The 22,493-nt window shown below is 44.3% G+C and overlaps 1 long non-coding RNA gene and 1 pseudogene across 1 annotated transcript; both read left to right on the forward strand.

Annotated features, from left to right (window-relative positions):
* Nucleotides 1-22,493, forward strand: part of LOC139228630 (zinc finger protein 850-like) — an 83,000-nt pseudogene that overhangs the window by 24,956 nt on the left and 35,551 nt on the right.
* Nucleotides 567-22,308, forward strand: LOC139238391 (uncharacterized). The gene is made up of 3 exons (XR_011588584.1): nucleotides 567-714; nucleotides 20,996-21,158; nucleotides 21,245-22,308. It is a non-coding gene; the product is annotated as an uncharacterized lncRNA (long non-coding RNA).

The raw sequence follows: 22,493 nt of genomic DNA on the forward strand, positions 1-22,493 counted from the left end.
CAATACATTTACGGACATACTAGCACAGTCAAACCGGACAGAGATCGTTTAGATACTTAACGTGTGGGAAGGGATTCATTTCACTGTCCCAACTGTTGACACTCCAGAGTGCCCACATTGAGAACTGTTGCTTTAAATACTTTTACTATGAGTAAAGGTTTCAAATTTCAAAGCGGCTGATGCACGATCTGGTGATGCATGCTGGTCAAAGGCTGTTTGAATAACCTGTGTGTGGGAATAAATTCACCCCACCTGCTGAGCCAACAGTGAGTTCACGTGTGACTGGAAGGTGGATTCTGCTGTTATATAAGACCGAAACTTATTTTAAGAGTGGAAGCAAGTCTTCCTCGATTCCGAGGGACTGCCGATGATGATGCAGACCGAACCATGGCAGAATGCCTGTCCACTTTGTTTCTGTATGAATTATTGATTAATTTGATCTCAATCGGATCATAGAAAATTATTCTCCATTCACTAATCGTCGGTTTCAATTGCGCAGCTTTTACCCAGCATGCCCCACGAGCATGAATGTGCCCTATTCACACTGGAGGAGCTCAGCGCGCAAGCGGTATTTTGAGCATGCGCAGTGTGGCGTTGACCTGAGCTGCGCGGGTTTGCAGCGGAAGAAAGGCAACAGGACGCCGGGGAGCAATGGACCCGGCCAGTGGGGTTCTTCAGCACCTCGTGTAGGCCGTAAGCCCCGAATAGGAACCGGTAAGTTTCGCGTTTGTAACTCCGGGGCTTTTTTCCGGGAACAGGTTGACGGCCGCCATTTTGTAAAAGAAAGCTGGAAGGTTCATTGGGTTATTTGGAGGGAGATTTACTTTGTGTTTGACCCCGCCCTGGGATTGTGTGATGGGACAGTGTAGAGGGAGCTTTACTCTGCATCTAATCAGTGCTGTACCTGCCCTGGGAGAGTGTAGTGGGAGCTTTAATCTATATCATAAGAACATAAGAAATAGGAGCAGGAGTAGGCCATTTAGCCCCTCGAGCCTGCTCTGCCATTCAATAAGATTATGGCTGATCTGATCCTGGCTGCAACTCCACCTCCCTGCTCGCTCCCCACAACCTTTCACTCCCTTATCTTTCAAAAATCTGTCTATCGCCACCTTAAATATATTCAATGACCCAGCCTCCACAGCTCTTTGGGGTAGCGAATTACACAGAGTTACGACCCTCTGAATGAAGAAATTCCTCCTCGGCTCCGTTTTAAATGGGCAACCCCTCATTCTGAAACTATGCCCACTAGTTCTAAATTTCCCCACAAGGGGAAACATCCTCTCTGCATCTATCCTGTAAAGCCCCCTCAGAATAGTGATAGGGGATTCAATCATAAGGGGAATAGATAGGCATTTCTGCGGCCGCAACCGAGACTCCAGGATGGTATGTTGCCTCCCTGGTGCAAGGGTCAAGGATGTCTCCGAGCGAGTGCTGGACATTCTAAAAAGGGAGGGAGAACAGCCAGTTGTCGTGGTGCACATTGGTACCAACGACATAGGTACAAAAAGAGATGAGGTCCTACGAGACGAATTTAAGGAGCTAGGAGCTAAATTAAAAAGTAGGACCTCAAAAGTAGTAATCTCGGGATTGCTACCAGTGCCACGTGCTAGTCAGAGCAGGAATCACAGGATAGCACAGATGAATACGTGGCTTGAGCAGTGGTGCGTCAGGGAGGGGTTCAAATTCGTGGAGCATTGGAACAGATTCTGGGGGAGGTGGGACCAGTACAAACTGGAGCGGTCTGCACTTGGGCAGGACCGGAACCAATGTCCTACGGGGAGTGTTTGCTAGTGCTGTTGGGGAGGAGTTAAACTAATATGGCAGGGGGATGGGAACCAATACAGGGAGACAGAGGGAAACAAAAAGAAGACAGAAAAGAGATGAGTAAAAGTGGAGGGCAGAGAAACCAAAGGCAAGAAACAAAAAGGGCCACAATATAAAAGGGCTGCAGGAGGGGTCAAAACTAAAAATCATGGTTTAAATACTAGGATGAAAACACTCTACCTAAATGCACGCAGCATTCGAAATAAAGTAAATGAGTTGCCGGCACAAATCATTACAAATGGGTATGATTTGGTGGCCATTACAGAAACATGGTTGCAAGGTGGCCAAGACTGGGAATTAAACATACAGGGGTATCTGACGATTCAGAAAGATAGACAAGAAGGGAAAGGAGGTGGGGTAGCTCTGTTAATAAAAGATGATATCAGGGCAGTTGTGAGGGATGATATTGGCTCCAATGAACAAAATGTTGAATCATTGTGGAGATTAGAGATAGTAAGGGGAAAAAGTCACTGGTCGGCATAATTTATAGGCCCCCAAATAATAACTTCATGGTGGGGCGGGCAATAATCAAGGGAATAATGGAGGCATGTGAAAAAGGAACGGCAGTAGTCATGGGGGATTTTAACCTACATATCGATTGGTCAAATCAAATCGCACGGGGTAGCCTGGAGGAGGAATTCATAGAATGCATACGGGATTGTTTCTTAGAACAGTATGTAACAGAACCTACAAGGGAGCAAGCCATCTTAGATCTGGTCCTGTGTAATGAGACAGGAAAAATAAACGATCTCCTAGTAAAAGATCCTCTCGGAATGAGTGATCACAATATGGTTGAATTTGTAATACAGATTGAGGATGAGGAAGTTGTGTCAGAAACGAACGTACTATGCTTAACCAAAGGGGACTACAGTGGGATGAGGGCAGAGTTGGCTAAAGTAGATTGGAAACAAGGACTAAACGGTGGCACAATTGAGGAACAGTGGAGGATTTTTAAGGAGCTCTTTCATAGTGCGTAACAAAAATATATTCCAGTGAAAAAGAAGGGCGGCAAGAGAAGGGATAACCAGCCGTGGATAACCAAGGAAATAAAGGAAAGTATCAAATCAAAGACCAATGCGTATAAGGTGGCCAAGGTTAGTGGGAAACTAGAGGATTGGGAAAATTTTAAGCAACAGCAAAGAATGACTAAAAAAGCAATAAAGAAAGGGAAGATAGATTACGAAGGTAAACTTGCGCAAAACATAAAAACAGATAGTAAAAGCTTTTACAGATATATAAAACGGAAAAGAGTGACTAAAGTAAATGTTGGTCCCTTAGAAGATGAAAAGGGGGATTTAATAATGGGAAATGTGGAAATGGCTGAGACCTTAAACAATTATTTTGCTTCCGTCTTCACAGTGGAAGACACAAAAACAATGCCAAAATTGCAGGCCACAGGAATGTGGGAAGGGAGGACCTTGAGACAATCACTATCACTAGAGGGGTAATGCTGGACAGGCTAATGGGACTGAAGGTAGACAAGTCCCCTGGTCCTGATGAAATGCATCCCAGGGTATTAAAAGAGATGGCGGAAGTTATAGCAGATGCATTCGTTATAATCTACCAAAATTCTCTGGACTCTGGGGAGGTACCAGCGGATTGGAAAGCAGCAAATGTAACGACTTTGTTTAAAAAAAGGGGGCAGGCAAAAGGCAGGTAACTTTAGGCTGGTTAGTTTAACATCTGTAGTGGGGAAAATGCTTGAAACTATCATTAAGGAAGAAATAGCGGGACATCTAGATAGGAATAGTGCAATCAAGCAGACGCAGCATGGATTCATGAAAGGGAAATCATGTTTAACTAACTTACTGGAATTCTTTGAGGATATAATGAGCATGGTGGATAGAGGTGTACCGATGGATGTGGTGTATTTAGATTTCCAAAAGGCATTCGATAAGGTGCCACACAAAAGGTTACTGCAGAAGATAAAGGTACGCGGAGTCAGTGGAAATGTATTAGCATGGATAGTGAATTGGCTGGCGAACAGAAAGCAGAGAGTCGGGATAAATGGGTCCTTTTCCAGTTGGAAATCAGTGGTTAGTGGCGTGCCACAGGGATCAGTGCTGGGACCACAACTGTTTACAATATACATAGATGACCTGGAAGAGGGGACAGAGTGTAGTGTAACAAAATTTGCAGATGACACAAAGATTAGTGGGAAAGCGGGTTGTGTGGAGGACTCAGAGGCTGCAAGGAGATTTGGATAGGTTAAGCGAATTGGCTAAGGTTTGGCAGATGGAATACAATGTCGGAAAGTGTGAGGTCATCCACCTTGGGGAAAAAAACAGTAAAAGGGGAAAAATTACAACATGCTGTGGTGCAGAGGGACCTGGGGGTCCTTGTGCATGAATCCCAAAAGGTTAGTTTGCACGTGCAGCAGGTAATCAGGAAGGCGAATGGAATGTTGGCCTTCATTGCGAGAGGGATGGAGTACAAAAGCAGGGAGGTCTTGCTGCAACTGTATAAGGTATTGGTAAGGCCGCACCTGGAGTACTGCGTGCAGTTTTGGTCACCTTACTTAAGGAAGGATATACTAGCTTTGGAAGGGGTACAGAGACGATTCACTAGGCTGATTCCAGAAATGAGGGGGTTACCTTATGATAGATTGAGTAGACTGGGTCTTTACTCGTTGGAGTTCAGAAGGATGAGGGGTGATCTTATAGAAACATTTAAAATCATGAAAGGGATAGACAAGATAGAGGCAGAGAGGTTGTTTCCACTGGTAGGGGAGTCTAGAACTAGGGGGCACAGCCTCAAAATATGGAGGAGCCAATTTAAAACCGAGTTGAGAAAGAATTTGTGAATCTGTGGAATTCTCTGCCCAAGGAAGCAGTTGAGGCTAGCTCATTGAATGTTTTCAAGTCAAAGATAGATAGATTTTTAACCAAGAAGGGAATTAAGGGTTACGGGGAGAGGGCGGGTAAGTGGAGCTGAGTCCACGACCAGATCAGCCATGATCTTATTGAATGTCGGAGCAGGCTCGAGGGGCTAGATGGCCTACTCCTGTTCCTAATTCTTATGTTCTTATGTTCTTATGTTCTTAGAATCTTATACGTTTCAATAAGATTACCTCTCATTCTTCTAAACTCTAATGAATATAGGCCCAACCTGCTCAGCCGTTCTTAATAAGACAACCTGTTCATCTCAGGAATCAACCTTGTGAACCTTCTCTGAACTGCCTTCAATGCAAGTATATCCCTCCTTAAATAAGGAGACCAAAACTGTACACAGTATTCCAGGTGTGGTCTCAACGATGCCCTGTACAGTTGTAGTAGGACTTCTGCTTTTATACTCCACCCCCCCTTGCAATAAAGGCCGACATTCCATTTGCCTTCCTTTTTACTTGCTGTACCTGCATGCTAGCTTTTTGTGTTTCATGCACAAGGACCCCAGATCCCGCTGTACCTCAGCATTTTGTAATCACTCCCCATTTAAATAATTTGCCTTTATTATTTTTCCCACCAAAGTCAATAACCTCACATTTTCCCACGCTATACTCCATCTGCCAGATGTTTGCACACTCACTTAGCCTATCTATATTCCTTTGCAGATTCTTTACATTCTTCATACAACTTGCTTTCCCACCTATCTTTGTATCATCAGCAAATTTGGCTATATTACACTTGGTCCTGTCATCCAAGTCATTAATGTAGATTGTAAATACTTGAGGCTCCAGCACTGATCCCTGTGCACCCCACTAGTTACAGTTTGCCAACCTGAAAATGATCCATTTATCCCAACTCTGTCTTCTGTTAGTTAGCCAATCCTCTCTGCATGCTAACATATTACCCCCAACCCCGTGAGCTCTTATCTTGTGCAGTAACCTTTTATGTGGCACCTTATTGAATACCGTCTGTAAATCCAAATACACGACGTCTACTGGTTTCTCTTTATCCACCCTGCTCGTTGTACCCTTGATAAACTCCAGCAAATTTGTCAAACATGATTTCCCTTTCATAAAACTGTGCTGACTGCTTGACTGTATTATGATTTTCTAAATGTCTTGCTACCACTTCCTTTATAATGGACTCCAGCATATTCACAATGACAGATGTTAGGCTAACTGGTCTATAGTTTCCTGCTTTTTGTCTCCCTTCTTTCTCAAATAGGGGTGTTACATTTGCGGTTTCCAGTCTGCTGGGACCTCTTTTTTAAAAAAAAATTAAGATCCTGGGATGCAGGCCATCAGGTCTAGGGGACTAGAGGGAGCTTCACTCTGTATATAACCTGTGCTGTACCTACCAAAGGACTGTGTGAAGGCTCAGTGTAGAGGGAGCTTTACTCTGTATCTAACCTGTGCTGTACAAAATGCTTTATTACATTAATATCGTCTTGGGCAGTCTCCTGGAGTCGAGGATGACTTGTTTTCATAGTAGCATGAGTTCTAAGTTGACTAATGAGATCAATGCGGGATCTGCAGTCCCTGTCGCAGGTGGTGGTTGAAGGGACTAGAGGGTGGGGTGCTTGGTTTGTCGTATGCTTTTTCCGCTGTTTGTGCTTGGCTTCCGCGTTCTCCTGACAGAGACTCGGAAGTGTCCGGCGCCTTCTTGGATGATTCTCCTCTACTTTGAGTGGTCTTGGCCCAGGGATTCGCAAGAGTCAATGGGGATTTTATATTTTTTCAAGGAAGCTTTGAGGATGTCCTTGAAGCATTTTCTCCCCTCCTGGGGCTCGTCTGCTGTGACGTAGCTCATAGTAGAGCGCTTGTTTCAGGAGTCTAGTATCAGGCATGCGGACAATGTGGCCCATCCATCGGAGCTGACCGAGTGTTGGTCAAGGCCTTGATGCTGGGGATGTTGGCCTGAGAGATTTGCAGAATGGGCATATAATTGGCAAATGCATTTCAACACCAATAAATGTGAGGTATTACATTTTTGTAACACAAATAAGGAGGTCACATATAATTTGGAAGAGCAAAGTGATCTGGGAATACAAATACACAAATCACTAAAAGTGGACACTGGTTAATAAGGCTGTAAAAAGAGCAAACCAGTCACTCAGGTTTATTTCTAGGGGGATTGAATTGAAAAGTAGAGAAGTTATGCTAAACTTATATCGAACCTTGGTTAGACCACACTTGGAGTACTGTGGACAATTCTGGTCTTCATATTATTAAAAGGATATAGAGGCACAGGCGAGGGTGGAAATTAGATTTACAAGGATGATACCTGAAATGTGAGTTTATGTCTATGAGGAAAGGATGAACAGGCTTGAAAAGAAATGGTGCAGGGGTGACCTAATAGAAGTCTTTCACATTATGAAAGGTTTTGATAGAGGAGATACGGAGAGACTGCTTCCACTTTTTGGGAAGAGCATAACTAGAGGCCATCACTATGATCGTCACCAAGAAATCAAATGGGGGATTTGGAAGAAATGTTTTTACCCAGAGAGTGGTGGGAATGTGGAAATCGCGACCACAATTGAAGTGAATAATTTAGATGCACTTAAGAGGAGGCTAGATAAGTTTGAGGGAGAAGGGAATAGAGGGTTAAGCTGAGAGAGTTAGATGAGGAAAGACAGGAGGAGGCTCGAGTGGAGCATAAACACTGGCATCAACTGGTTGGGCCATATGGCCTGTTTCTGTGCTGTATATCATAACGTACTTGCTCCGGGAGTGTTTGACGGGACAGTGTAAAAGGGAGCTTTATTCTGCATCTAATCAGTGCTGTACCTGTCCTGGGAATATTTGATGAAACAGTGCAGAGTGAGCTTTATTCTGTATTTTACCCATGCTGTACCTGCCCCAGGCATGTTTGAAGAAACAGTGTAGAGGGAGCTTTATTCTGTATCTTTTTTTTAAAATTCGTTCATGGGATGTGGGCGTCACAGGCAAGGCCAGCATTTATTGCCCATCCTTAATTGCCCTTGAGAAGATGGTGGTCAACTGCCTTCTTGAACCACTGTAGTCCGTGTGGTGAAGGTATACCACAATGCTGTTAGAGAGGGAATTCTAGGAGTTTGATCCAGCGACGATGAAGGAACGACGTTATACTTCCAAGTCAGGATGGTGTGTGACTTGGAGAGGAATGTGGAGATGGTGGTGCTCCCATGTGCCTGTTGCCCTTGTCCTTCTAGGTGGTAGAAGTCACGGGTTTGAGAGGTGCTGCTGAAGAAGCCTTGGCGAGCTTTAATCTGATCCGTTGGTTGTGGAATCGCTTAGCCTTGTATATAGCATGTTGCTTCTGCTTTTTAGCATGCATGTAGTCCTGTGATGCAGCTTCCCCAGGTTGGGTCAAATGGCCTGTGTCTGTGTAGTATATCATAACATACCTGCCCCGGGAGTATTTGACGGGACAGTGTAAAGGGAGCTTTATTCTGCATTTAACCCGTGCTGTAGCTGCCCTGGGAGTGTGTGATCAGACAGTGTAGAGGGAACTTAGCTCTATATCTAACCCGCATTGGGAGTGCTTGGGACAGTATGGAGGGATCTTTATTTTGTGGCTAGCACATGCTGTACCTGCCCTGGGATGATATTCTTTTCCCCCTCTCCAACTCTCTACAGCAGTAGTAAAACTGTTGAATTCTGCTCTCCTCCTCTCCCTCTGGATGGTGAATTGTAGCAGGCCCCTTCCTCCTCTTCCTGGGCTGGTCTCAGGGTCACACAGGCCTACAGGCAGGAGCTCAAGCAGGGAGCTCCTTCCCTCACTGCTCCAAGCTCCAAATGATTAGGCCATACCTCCAACAGCTCTACAACTCTTTTGAGGAGACAAAATAAACATTAGATCGAGTGCCTCCCGATCTGGGGGACACTCCAGACACTTATAACTGCTGCCCTGGGATTGTGTAGATGGAGCTTTACTCTGAATCTAATCAGTGCTGTATCTGCCCTGGTAGTGTTCGGCAGGACAGTGTATAGGGAGCTTTTAGCTGCAAGTAACCCATGCTGTACCTGCCCCAGGTGTGTTTGAAGGAGTGTAGAGGGAGCTTTACTCTGAATTCAACCCATGGAGTACCTGCCCTAGGCGTGTTTCAAGGAGCAGTTTAGAGGGAGCTTTACTCTGTATCTAACCCATGCTGTACCTGCCCCAGGTGTGTTTGAAGGAGTATAGAGGGAGCTTTACTCTGTATCTAACCCGTGCTGTACCTGCCCTGGGTGTGTTTGATGGGATAGAGTAGAGGGAGCTTTACGCTGAATCTAATTAGTGCTATACCTGCCCTGGGAGTGTTCGACAGGACAGTATAAAGGGAGCTTTTTCCTGTATCTAATGGGATCTAAGTATCGACACTATCTAAAATAAACATTGGTCCCTTAGAGGATGAAACTGGAGAATTAATAATGGGTAACAAGGAAATGGAAAAGACGTTGAACAAATATTTTGTATCGGTCTTCACGGTAGATTATGGATAATCAAAGGGCTATAGGGAGGGAGGAACTTAAAACAATCACTAAAGAAAAAAGTACTTTATAAAATAATGTGATTAAAGATGGACAAGTCCCATGGACCTGATGGCTTGCATCCCAGGGTCTTAAAAGAAATGGCTGCAGAGATAGAAACTCGGAAATTTACAGCGCAGAAGGAGGCCATTTCGGCCCATCGTGTCCATGCCGGCCGACAAAGAGCCACACGGCCCTCAGTCAGCAGCTCTGAAGGTAACATATAAACCTATGAACAATGTGCAATGGTGGACAGGTAAAGAGCATTCGGTCCAACCAGTCCAACCCCACACAACCGTGACACCCCATGTATCGCAACATTTTACACTCCACCCCACATGGAGCCGTGCGATAGCGGATGCATTGGTTGTAATCTACTAACGTTCCCTGGATTCTGGGGAGGTCCCAGTAGATTGGAAAATTGCAAATGTAGTGCCCCTATTTAAAAAAGGAGGCAGTCAGAAAGCAGGAAACTATAGACTAGTTAGCCTAACATCTTTCGTTGGGAAAATGCTGGAGTCCATTATTAAGGAAGCAGTAGCAGGACATTTGGAAAAGCATGATTCAATCAAGCAGAGTCAGCATGGTTTTATGAAAGGGAAATCATGTTTGACAAATTTGTTGGAGTTCTTTGAGGATGTAACGAGCAGGGTGGATTAAGGGGAACCAATGGATGTGGTGTATTTTGATTTCCAGAAGGCATTCGATAAGGTACCATGTAAAAGGTTACAGCACAAGATTAAAAACTCACTGGGTAGTGGGTAATATATTTGCAAGGATAGTGGACTGGCTAACTAACAGAAAACAGAGAGTCGGGATAAATGGGTAATTTTCCGGTTGGTAAATGGTAACTAGTGGGATGCTACAGGGATTGAAGGTGGGGCCTCAACTATTTACAATCTATATTAATGACTTGGATGAAGGGACCGATGGGTGACCCCAAAGATGGGTGGGAAAGAGTTGCGACGAGGACACAAAGAATCTGAAAGGGATATAGACAGGCTAAGTGAGTGGGCAAACATTTGGCAGATGGAGTATAATGTGGAAAAGTGTGAGGTTATACACTTTGGCAGGAGAAATAAATAAGGAAATTATTATTTAAATGTGGAGAGATTACAATATGCTGCAGTACAGAGGGACCTGGGGGCCCTTGTGCATGGAACACAAAAAGTTAGTATGCAGGTACAGCAAGTAATCAGGAAGGCAAATGGAATGTTTGCCTTTATTGCAAGGGGGATAGAGTATAAAAGCAGAGAAATCTTGCTACAACTGTACAGGGTATTGGTGAGGCCACACCTGGAGTACTGCGTACAGGTTTGGTCTCCTTATTTAAGGAAGGATATGCTTTCATTGGAGGCAATTCAGAGAAGGTTCATAAGAAATAGAAGTAGTCCATTTGGCCCCCCGAGCCTGCTCCACAATTCAATAAGATCATAGCTGATCTGATCCTGGACTCCGCTCCATTTTTCTGCCCGCTCCCCATAACCTTTTACTCCCTTATCGCTCAAAAATCTGTTTATCACTGCCTTAAATATATTCAATGACCCAGCCTCCACAGTTCTCTGGGGCAGAGAATTCCATAGATTTACAACTCTGAGAAGAAATTTCTCCTCATCTCTGTTTTAAATGGGCGGCCTCTTCTAAGACTATGTCCCCTAGTTTTAGTTTCTCCTATGAGTGGAAATATCCTCTCTCTGCATCCACCTTGTCAAGCCCCCTCATTATCTTATGTTTCAATAAAATCGCCTCTCATTCTTCTGAACTCCAATGTGTATAGGCCCAACCTACTCAACCTATCCTCATAAGTCAACCCCCTCATCTTCGGAATCAACCTAGTGAACCTTCTCTGAACAGCCTCCAATGCAAGTATATTCTTCCTTAAATATGGAGACCAAAACTGTACGCAGTACTCCAGGTGTAGCCTCACCAATACCCTGTACAGCTGTAGCAGGACTTCTCTGCTTTTAAACTATATCCCCCTTGCAATAAAGGCCAACATTCCATTTGCCTTCCTGATTACTTGCTGTACCTGCATACTAACTTTTTGTGTTTCATGCACAAGGACCCTCGGGTCTCTCTGCACTGCAGCATTTTTCTCCATTTTAAATTATAATTTGTTTTTCTATTATTTCTGCCAAAGTGGATAACCTCAATTTTCCCACATTATACTCCATCTGCCAAACTTTTGCCTACTCACTTAGCCTGTCTATATCCCTTTGCAGATTTTTTGTGTCCTCCTCACAATTTGCTTTCCCACCCATCTTTGTATCATCAGCAAACTTGGCTACATTACACTCGGTCCCTTCATCCAAGTCATTCATATAGATTGTAAATAGTTGAGGACCCAGCACCAAACCCTGCGGCACCCCACTAGTCACTGTTTGCCAACTGGAAAATGACCCATTTATTCCGACTCTCTCTTTTCTGTTAGTTAGCCAATCCTCTGTCCATGCTAATATATTACCCCCAACCCCGTGAGCTTTTATCTTGTACAGTAACCTCTTATGTGGCAACCTTCACTCGGTTGATTCCTGAGATGAGGGGTTGACTTAAGAAGGGTTGAGTAGGTTGGACCTATAATCATTGGAATTCAGAAGAATGAGAGGTGATCTTATTGAAACATATAAGATGATGAGGGGGCTCGACAAGGTAGGGGCAGAGAGGATGTTTCCACTTATGGGGGAATCTAGAACTAGGGGTTATGGTTCAAGAATAAGGGGTTGCCCATTTAGAACTGAGATGGAGGGGAATTTCTTTTCTTAGAGAGTCGTTTGATCTGTGGAATTCTCTACCCCAGAGAGCTGTGGAGGCTGGGTCATTGATTATATTTATGGTGGAGATAGACAGATTTTTGAAAGATGTGGGAGTGAAGGGTTATGGAGAGCAGGCAGGGAAGTGGAGCTGAGCCCAAGATCAGATTAGCCATGATCTAATAGAATGGTGGAGCAGGCTCGAGGGGCTGAATGGCCTACTCCTGCTATTTTTGATGTTCCTATCCCGTGCCGTACCGGCCATGGGTGTGTTTGATGGGACAGTATAAAGGGAGTTTTACTCTCTCATCTAATCGGTGGGACAGTGTAGAGGGAGCTTTATTCCATATTTAACCTGTGCTGCACCTGCCCTGGGAGTATGGGACGGTGCAGAAGGAGATACAGTGTGTATTTAACCTACACTGTACCTGCCCTGGGCGTGTTCAGTGGGACTGTGTAGTGGGGGCTTTATTCTGTTTCTAACCTGTGCTGTATCTGCCTTGGATGCGTTTGACAAGACAGCCTAGAGGGAGCTTTGCTCTGGTTCTAACCCGTGCTGTACCTACCCTGGGAGTGTTTGGGACTGGGTAGAGGGAGCATAAGAAATAGAGCAAGAGTCGGCCATTTGGTCCCTCGAGCCTGCTCCGCCATTGAATAAGACCATGGCTGATCTGATCCTGGCCTCAGCTCCGCTTCCCTGCCCGCTCCCCACAACCCTTGACTCCCTTATTGTTCAAAAATCTGTCTATCTCCACCTTAAATATATTCAATGACCCAGCCTCCGAACTCTCTGGGGTAGAGAATTCCAAAGATTCATGACCCTCTGAGTGAAGAAATTCCTCCTCATTTCCGTTTTAAATGGACGATCCCTTATTCTGAAACTATGCTCCCTAGTTTTAGACTTCCCCACGAGGGGAACCTTCCACTCTGCAGCTACCCTGTCAAGTCCCCTCAGAATCTTATATGTTTCAATAAGATCACCTCTCATTCTTCGAACCTCCAATGAGTATAGACCCAACCTGCTCAGCCTTTATTCATGTGACAACCCCTTTGTCTCAGGAATAAACCTCATGAACCTTCTTTGAACTGCCTCCAATGCCTGTGGAATTCTCTACCACAGAAAGTAGTTGAGGCCAATTCACTAAATATATTCAAAAGGGAGTTAGATGAAGTCCTTACTACTAGGGGGATCAAGGGGTATGGCGAGAAAGCAGGAAGGGGGTACTGAAGTTGCATGTTCAGCCATGAACTCATTGAATGGCGGTGCAGGCTAGAAGGGCTGAATGGCCTACTCCTGCACCTATTTTCAATGTTTCTATGTTTCTATATCCTTCCTTTAAATAAGGAGACCGAAACTGTACGCAGTACTCTAGGTGGGGTCTTACCAATGCCCAGTACAGTTGTAGCAGGGCTGCCCTACTTTTATACGGCAGGTAACTATAGGCCGGTTAGTTTAACAGCTGTAGTGGGGAAAATGCTTGAAACTATCATTAAGGAAGAAATAGCGGGACATCTAGATAGGAATAGTGCAATCAAGCTGACGCAACATGGATTCATGAAGGGGAAATCATGTTTAACTAATTTACTGGAATTCTTTGAGGATATAACGAGCATGGTGGATAGAGGTGTACCGATGGATGTGGTGTATTTAGATTTTCAAAAGGCATTCAATAAGGTGCCACACAAAAGGTTACTGCAGAAGATAAAGGTACGCGGAGTCAGTGGAAATGTATTAGCATGGATAGAGAATTGGCTGGCTAACAGAAAGCAGAAAGTCGGGATAAATGGGTCCTTTTCGGGTTGGAAATCAGTGGTTAGTGGTGTGCCACAGGGATTGGTGCTGGGACCACAACTGTTTACAATATACATAGATGACCTGGAAGAGGGGACAGAGTGTAGTGTAACAAAATTTGCAGATGACACAAAGATTAGTGGGAAAGCGGGTTGTGTAGAGGACACAGAGAGGCTGCAAAGAGATTTAGATAGGTTAAGCGAATGGGCTAAGGTTTGGCAGATGGAATACAATAATCGGAAAGTGTGAGGTCATCCACCTTGGGGGGGAAAAAAACAGTAAAAGGGAATATTATGAGAGTGGGGAGAAATTACAACATGCTGCGGTGCAGAGGGTCCTTGTGCATGAAACTCTTTTTGGATGAAACTCTTTTTGGATCAATTCCAAAAAGTTAGTTTGCAGGTGCAACGGGTAATCAGGAAGACGAATGGAATGTTGGCCTTCATTGCGAGAGGAATGGAGTACAAAAGCAGGGAGGTCCTTCTGCAACTGTACAGGGTATTGGTGAGGCCGCACCTGGAGTAATGCGTGCAGTTTTGGTCACCTTACTTAAGGAAGGATATACTAGCTTTGGAGGGGGTACAGAGACGATTCACTAGGCTGATTCCGGAGATGAGGGGTTACCTTATGATGATAGATTGAGTAGACTGGGTCTTTACTCGTTGGAATTCAGAAGGATGAGGGGTGATCTTATAGAAACATTTAAAATAATGAAAGGTATCGACAAGATAGAGGCAGAGAGGTTGTTTCCACTGGTCGGGGAGACTAGAACTAGGGGCACAGCCTCAAAATACGGGGGAGCCAATTTAAAACCGAGTTGAGAAGGAATTTCTTCTCCCAGAGGATTGTGAATCTGTGGAATTCTCTGCCCAAAGAAGCAGTTGAGGCTAGCTCATTGAATGTATTCAAGTCACAGATAGATAGATTTTTAACCAATAAGGGAATTAAGGGTTATGGGGAGCGGGCGGGTAAGTGGAGCTGAGTCCACGGCCAGATCAGCCATGATCTTGTTGAATGGCGGAGCAGGCTCGAGGGGCTAGATGGTCTACTCCTGTTCCTAATTCTTATGTTCTTATACTCTATCCACTTTGCAATAAAGGCCAACATTCCATTTGCCTTCCTAATTACTTGCATACTAACTTTTTGTGTTTCATGTACAAGGACCCCCAGGTCCCTCTGTACTGCAGCATTTTGTAATCCCTCCCCATCAAAGTAATAATTTACTTATTCATTTTTCCTACCAAAGTAGATAACCTCGCATTTTCCCACATTATACTCCATCTGCCAAATTTTTGCCCACTTATTTAATCTATCTATATCCCTTTGCAGATTCATTGCGTCCCCCTCATAAATTGCTTTCCCACCTATCTTTGTATCATCAACAAATTTGACTACATTACACTTGGTCCCTTCATCCAAATCATTAATATGAATGGTAATTAGTTGAGGCCCCAGCACTGATCACTGCAGCACCCTACTAGTTACAGTTTGCCCAACCTGAAAATGATCCATTTATCCCGACTCTCTGCTTTCTGTTAGTTAGCCAATCTTTACTCTATCTGCCACATGCTGTACCTGCCCTGGGAAGGTTTGGGACAGGGTAGTTTGAGATTTACTCTGTACCTAACTCGTGGCTCAACCGTGGCTAACAAGGGAAATTAAGGATAGTATTAAATCCAAGGAAGAGGCATATAAATTGGCCAGAAAAAGCAGCAAACCTGAGGACTGGGAGAAATTTAGAATTCAGCAGAGGAGGTCAAAGGGTTTAATTAGGAAGGGGAAAATAGAGCATGAGAGGAAGCTTGCTGGGAACATAAAAACTGACCACAAAAGCTTCTATAGATATGTGAAGAGAAAAAGATTAGTGAAGACAAACTATAGGTCCTTTGCAGTCAGAATCAGATGAATTTATAATGGGGAACAAAGAAATGGCAGACCAATTGAACAAATACTTTGGTTCTGTCTTCAGGAAGGAAGACACAAATAACCTTCCGGAAATACTAGGGGACCGAGGGTCTAGCGAGGAGGAGGAACTGAAGGCTATCCTTATTAGTCAGGAAATTGTGTTAGGGAAATTGATGGGATTGAAGGCTGGTAAATACCTAGGGTCTGATAGTCTGCATCCCAGAGTACTTAAGGAAGTGGCCCGAGAAATAGTGGATGCATTGATCATTTTCCAATAGTCTATCGACTCTGGATCAGTTCCTATGGACTGGAGGGTAGCGAATGTAACCTCACTTTTTAAAAAAGGAGGGAGAGAAAATGGGGAATTATAGCCTGACATCAGTAGTGGGGAAAATGTTAGAATCAATTATTAAAGATGAAATAGCAGCGCATTTGGAAAGCAGTGACAGGATTGGACCAAGTTAGCATGGATTTATGGAAGGGAAATCATGCTTGACAAATCTTCTAGAATGTTTTGAGGATGTAACTAGTAGAGTGGACAAGGGAGAACCAGTGGATGTGGTGTATTTGGACTTTCAAAAGGCTTTTGACAAGATCCCACACAAGAGATTAGTGTGCAAAATTAAAGCACATGGTATTGGGGTAATATATTGACGTGGATAGAGAACTGGTTGGCAGACAAAGCAGAGAGTCGGATAAACGGGTCCTTTTCAGAATGGCAGGCAGTAATTAGTGGGGTGCCGTAGGCCTCAGTGCTGGGACCCCAGCTATTTACAATATATATTAATGATTTAGATGAAGGAGTTGAGTGTAATATCTCCAAGTTTGCAGATGACACTAAGCTGGGTAGCGGTGTGAGCTGTGAGGAGGATGCTGAGAGGTTGCAGGGTGACTTGGACAGGTTAGGTGAGTGGGCAAATGCATGGCAGATGCAGTATAATGTGGATAAATGTGAGGTTATCCACTGGTGGCAAAAACATGAAGGCAGAATATTATCTGAATGGCGGCAGATTAGGAAAAGGGGAGGTGCAACGAGACCTGGGTGTCATGGTACATCAGTCATTGAAAGTTGGCATGCAGGTACAGCAGGCAGTGAAGAAAGCAAATGGTATGTTGGCCTTCATAGCTAGGGGATTTGAGTATAGGAGCAGGGAGGTCTTACTGCAGTTGTACAGGGCCTTGGTGAGTCCTCACCTGGAATATTGTGTTCAGTTTTGGGATCCTAATCAGAGGAAGGACGTTCTTGCTATTGAGGGAGTGCAGCGAAGGTTCACCAGATTGATTCCCGGGATAGCAGGACTATGAGGAGAGACTGAATCGACTGGGCCTGTATTCACTGGAGTTTAAAAGGATGAGAGGGAATCTCATAGAAACATATAAAATTCTGACGGGACTGGACAGGTTAAATGCAGGAAGAATGTTCCTGATGTTGGGGAAGTCCAGAACCAGGAGTCACAGTCTAAGAATAAGGGGTAAGCCATTTAGGACCAAGATGAGGAGAAACTTCTTCACTCAGAGTTGTTAACCTGTGGAATTCTCTACCGCAGAGAGTTGTTGATGCCAGCTCATTGGATATATTCAAGAGGGAGTTAGATATGGCCCTTACGGCTAAAGGGGTCAAGGGGTATGGAGAGAAAGCAGGAAAGGGGTACTGAGGTGAATGATCAGCCAGGATTTTATTGAATGGTGGTGCAGGCTCGAAGGCCCGAATGGCCTACTCCTGCACCTATTTTCTTTGTTTCTATGTACGGGTAGAGCTGACATCAGTAGTATGGAAAATGCAAGGAAAATCGTATTTGACAAATTTGTTAGTGTTTTTTGAGGTTGTAACTAGCAGGATAGATAAGGGGAAACCAGTGGATGGATTAGATGTTCAGAAGTCTTTCGATGAGGTGCCACGCAAGAAGTTATTGAACAAAATTAGGCCTCATAGGATTGGGGGTAATATACTGGCATGGATTGAGGATTGGTTAATGGACAGAAAACAGAGTAGGAATAGAGAGATCATTTTCAGGTTGGCCGGCTGTAACAAGTGGGGTGCCGCAAGGATCGGTGCTTGGGCCCCAGCTATTCACAATGTATATCAATGATTTGGATAAGGAGACCAAATGTAATATATGCACATTTGCTGATGATACAAAGCTCGGTGGGAATGTAAGTTGTGCGGAGGATGCAAAGAGGCTGCAAGGGGATATAGACAGGCTAAGCGAATTGGCAAGAACATGGCAATTGAAATACAATGTGGAGAAATGTGAAATTATCCACTTTGGTTGGAAAAATAGAAAAGGAGAGTATTTTTTAAATGTTGAGAGATTGGGAAATGTTGGTGTTCAGAGGGACTTGGTTCCTTGTACACAAATCACTGAAAGTTAACATGCAGGTACAGCAAGCAATTAAGAAAGCAAATGGTATGTTGACCTTTATTACAAGAGGGTTTGAATGAGTGCAATTATACAGGGCCCTGGTGAGACCGCACCTGGAGTATTGTGTACAGTTTTGGGTCCACCAGTACGCTCACGGCCTTCTGTGAGAGGTGAGGGACTGGAGTGCATCATCACCCCCGGCAACCAAATTTTAATTTGATTTTATATGTTTTAAAGTTTAATTTGTTTTAATTGCCGGTTTTAGTGTCCCGCTCCCCTTTTATAGGGGGCACTTGTAAAATGTACGATTTTAAACCCCCCCCCCAAAAAAAAAACCCAAAAAAGCACAAAAAACAAAAAAAAAATGTTTTAAAGGCAGTTGAAAAGTGTCTGGAGTGTCCCCCAGATCAGGGGGCACTTGATTTAATGTTTACTTTTGTCTCCTAAAAGAGTTGTGTACAGTTTTGGTCTCCTTACCTAAGGAAAGATAAACTTGCCATAGAGAGAATGCAACGAAGGTTCACCTTGGGGCAATTGTCCTATGAGGAGAGATTGAGTCGACTAGGCCTATATTCTCTAGAGTTTTAGAAGAATGAGAGGTGACACCCACATCCCATGAACAAATTTATTTTTAAAAAGAGATGTGAGTGAGGTGCTTAAAGTTGATCAAGGACACCAGCCAAAATATTAGACACTCCCTGTCCTTCAGGACCTATGTCCAGATGAGAAGCTGATGGGTTTATCAGATCATATTTGGGTTAAATGTTGTGCTTATCGAGCTGAGCATCAAACACTCTCCAGTCGGGCACAGCACGGGTTAGTTACAGAGTGAACCCATCAGCTGCTCCCAACACAGATACTGAGGGACAGGGAGTGTCTGGGACAATTACATTTTTCACCCAATAAGGTATAAATTGATCCTGTACCTCTCCCCATTAATTCTGGGCTCCACACGGGTCGAGTCCTGCTCCTGTTTCCCTTCCTGTAACAGCACTGAGCTAAACCCAGCCCATAATGAGCAGGGCTCAGGGAGGTTGGTTGCTTGGCACGCAGTGATGTCATAAAGCAGGGCCATTCAGCCCAGCTGGTCCTCTCCTTGTCCCTTTTAAAGGTGGAGAGCTGGGACATCCTGTCTCAAAACACATCCCCCCTGTTCATACTGAGAATCCCCGGGGAAGGGCTGAGGCCCAGAGTGTGAAACACAATCAAGGGGGAAAAGAGGAGAGAAGGGAAGGTAAATCAAGGAGTAGGGACTGAGGGACACCAAGCTTCAGTTTTAGAGCCTGTAGACTTCCGGAGGAGTTCAGTAGTTTCAGGATCCAGGGGAGAACAAGGAGCAGATGGGGAGATTGGTGTGGATTCCAGCACAGTGAGGATGTAGGGGGAGTGCAATTGTGTAAGGCTGTGTATTCGGATGCAGGAGAGACCAGAGAGGAAAGGTCAGAGGAGCAATTACTGCAGCAGTGTCCATAAATGGTGGGAGTTAGTGAACCATGGACAGGCTGTTAAACTGTCTGTTTGCTGTGATCAGCTTTCCTTCTGTTTAAAAATAGCCTCCTGTAGCCCAGTGACACAAACAGCCCATTAAACTCCACCTATGGTCTCGTGAGGTCTCCCTTTGTGAAACATTGGCTGATGTTAAAATTTCTCATTCTGATACGCTTAGCGAGAAATTAGCTGCAGAACTGCCAACACCATTAAGGAGATGTTTCCCTTTGAAGGTCGATTGCCCATTGAGTTTGACTAAATTGATAAACTAACAATGCTGTTTTGCCCTGTGACAATAACAGATTATCAGAATATTTCCCATAGGTTAAAATCCAATATTACAGGGACTCATTGCATGGAATGTTTGAAGTCCCTGTGATATAATAGAAATTTCTGTCCTGTCTGTAGATACATCTTTTAAAAAGTTGTGGGAACTCAGTTCTCAGATGGATTCCACACAGTTTGTAACAAGTCCTCCATCAGCTCATCTTATTGTCGAGACATCAAGGACTCGACACACTGTGTCTGTGTGAAACAAACCTGATTTATTGGACATTGATACAGATTAAACTCCAGCCCAGTTAAAGGGGTTAATATCATCAGCTTAAGAAAACCCCAACTGCCAGAATTAACATGATTCAGTCCTGGATATAATAGTCCTGTAACAACAACAGCAGAATCCAAGCCCTGTACTCACTTGTGAACTCGCTGGTGCCTCAGCAGGTTGGATAAATTAGTGAATTCTTTTGCACACTCTGGGCAGGTGAACAGCCTCTCCCCAGTGTGAATTCACTGGTGTGTCAGCACATCCTTTGGCCCCTATTTTCCACTTGCTGGATTTTTGGCGTCCGCGCATGTTAACGTACAATTTTTTTGTGTACGTTCGCGGCAGGAAAAAAAATCGGGACTTTCGCCCAAAAAATATTTGAATTTGGCGTCGCGCTCTCCAAAGTTGTCTGGGGGGGACGGTTGTGAAGCTTCAAGTCTGTGCTAAAAACTCTCTGGGCATGTGTGAAAAAAGAAAAACATTTTTAAAGAGCCCTTTGTGATCAGATTGTTTTTCCTTTTGTGATCTGATTGTGCTGGCTGGATCTTTCTGCAATTTTGAGCATTAAAACCTGCAAAACATGTCTGAGAGGGAAGTGGAAGAGGAATTCCAAGGAGAAGGAAGGGCCGTTTGATTTCTCCCACACAAAGTGATATCCCTGGTAGATATCATTGAGAGGAAATGGGATCTGCTGGCAACTTGGGGGGAGTGGGGGAGAAAGCGAAAAACAGTAAAACCTGCTATAATGGCTCAACGTTAGGATGATGTTGCTGTAGCGTACAATACAGTAGCCATCACCAGGAGAATCGGCGGGCAGCTGAAAAAGAAGTGGCAGGACCTAGGACAATTAGCTAAAGTAAGTATATACTGCAATTACATTTGTTTGTGTATGTGTGTGACCACCACATAAAAGGACCCTCTCTTTAAAAAGTTCTATTTTCACCTTTGCAGTTGAAGAATGCAAAGATCAGGAACCACAAGAATCGTACTGGTGGAGGTCCACCAAGTAAGCTGCAATTGAGCCAGCTGGAACAGAGGAGCTCTGATATGATTAAAGCTCACCCGAGAAGATCCACCACCAATGTGGATGTTGGGCCCAGGTCAAAGAGACGAGGTAAGCCCTGCAATTTGCACTGCAGGTTGGCTAAATACTGCGTGGGCTAGCTAGGCTTTAATGGATGTTTTTGATATATTTTACAGCAGCTGCGTGTCAGTAAGAGGCAGAAGGTGATCCAGAAGTACCAGCAGAAGTAGCACCCAAAGGACATCCAGAAGAGAGTCCAGAATTGTTTCCTGATTTTGAGCAGGACGATCTGGATGAAGGCCAGCATGAAGGTCGCCCCATTGATCAGATGGTCATATTGGACTTGCAGCTGGTGGGGCCCATGGATCAGGATGCGTGTCCCAGCATGGTCCAGCAACGCGCACCTGTGAGAGGGATACTCAATAGGGTCAAGGAGCAAGGCACAGGTGGGAGAGGGTGAAAGGATAGCTGAACCACAAGCGCAGGTAGACATGGTATTGCTCATCGGGATGAGTGGGGAGAGTATGCTAACCAGGTCGCTCCTGGACACCATGGGTGAGGTGAGGTAAAAATTGCAGGACTGTGAGGAGAAGTAGCAACACTGTCTGGAGGAATAGGATCACCAATGGCGGGGCAGATTAGGGAGGGAATGGTGGATGTACTTGATGCACTGTCGGGATAGCTGATGGGGAAATTGTCTGACATATGTGACAGAAATTTGCAGGCTGCAAAAAGGAAACACACCCAGGTTGTCATTCAACAACACCAATTGGTGGAATCAACTGCTTCCATTCAAATCATCCCCAGATCAACCTCAGACTGTGCCGTAGGGTGATCCACAGCTTGAAAAAGATGAAGCCCTTCCAGAAAGGTGTCTACTAGGTCTGCCCCTGTCCAATCCCACCAACGAAAAACAAAAAAATGTAACCTTGGGCTCACCGGGGAGGGCTGAGGAAGTCTGCTGCACCAACAGAAAGGGCTAAAGGTAGAGGCACCAGGGCGGGCAAGAGGGGCACTACGCACTAGTGGTCATTGAATAGGCAGGGGGGGGAGGAGAGATATTTGTATCTTGTTACATGTTTTGTTAATAGAAAAGTTTGATGCAATAACATTTTGTTAATTGAAAATGTTAAAGTTTGCGAGAAGTTTAAAGTTTGATGCATGTTAATTGAAAATTTTAAAGTTTGATATTTCTTCATTGAAAAGTAATGTTTTATTAAAGTTAAGTGCAAATGTTTAATAAACCTATTTTAATTTAACCAGAATCAGTGCATTATTTTGTGAATTTAACCAACAGTATATATTAGACCAACATAAACCAACACAACATTAAAAGTGCAAACAGGTGTAAACAGTCAACATGGTGCGACACTATAATCAAATGTGTCGCCGTTCAGCCTTCAGGCAGAAAAACGTTCGCAGATT

Source organism: Pristiophorus japonicus, chromosome 2, assembly GCF_044704955.1.
Source record: "Pristiophorus japonicus isolate sPriJap1 chromosome 2, sPriJap1.hap1, whole genome shotgun sequence".
In the NCBI taxonomy this organism is placed as follows: Eukaryota; Metazoa; Chordata; class Chondrichthyes; family Pristiophoridae; genus Pristiophorus; species Pristiophorus japonicus.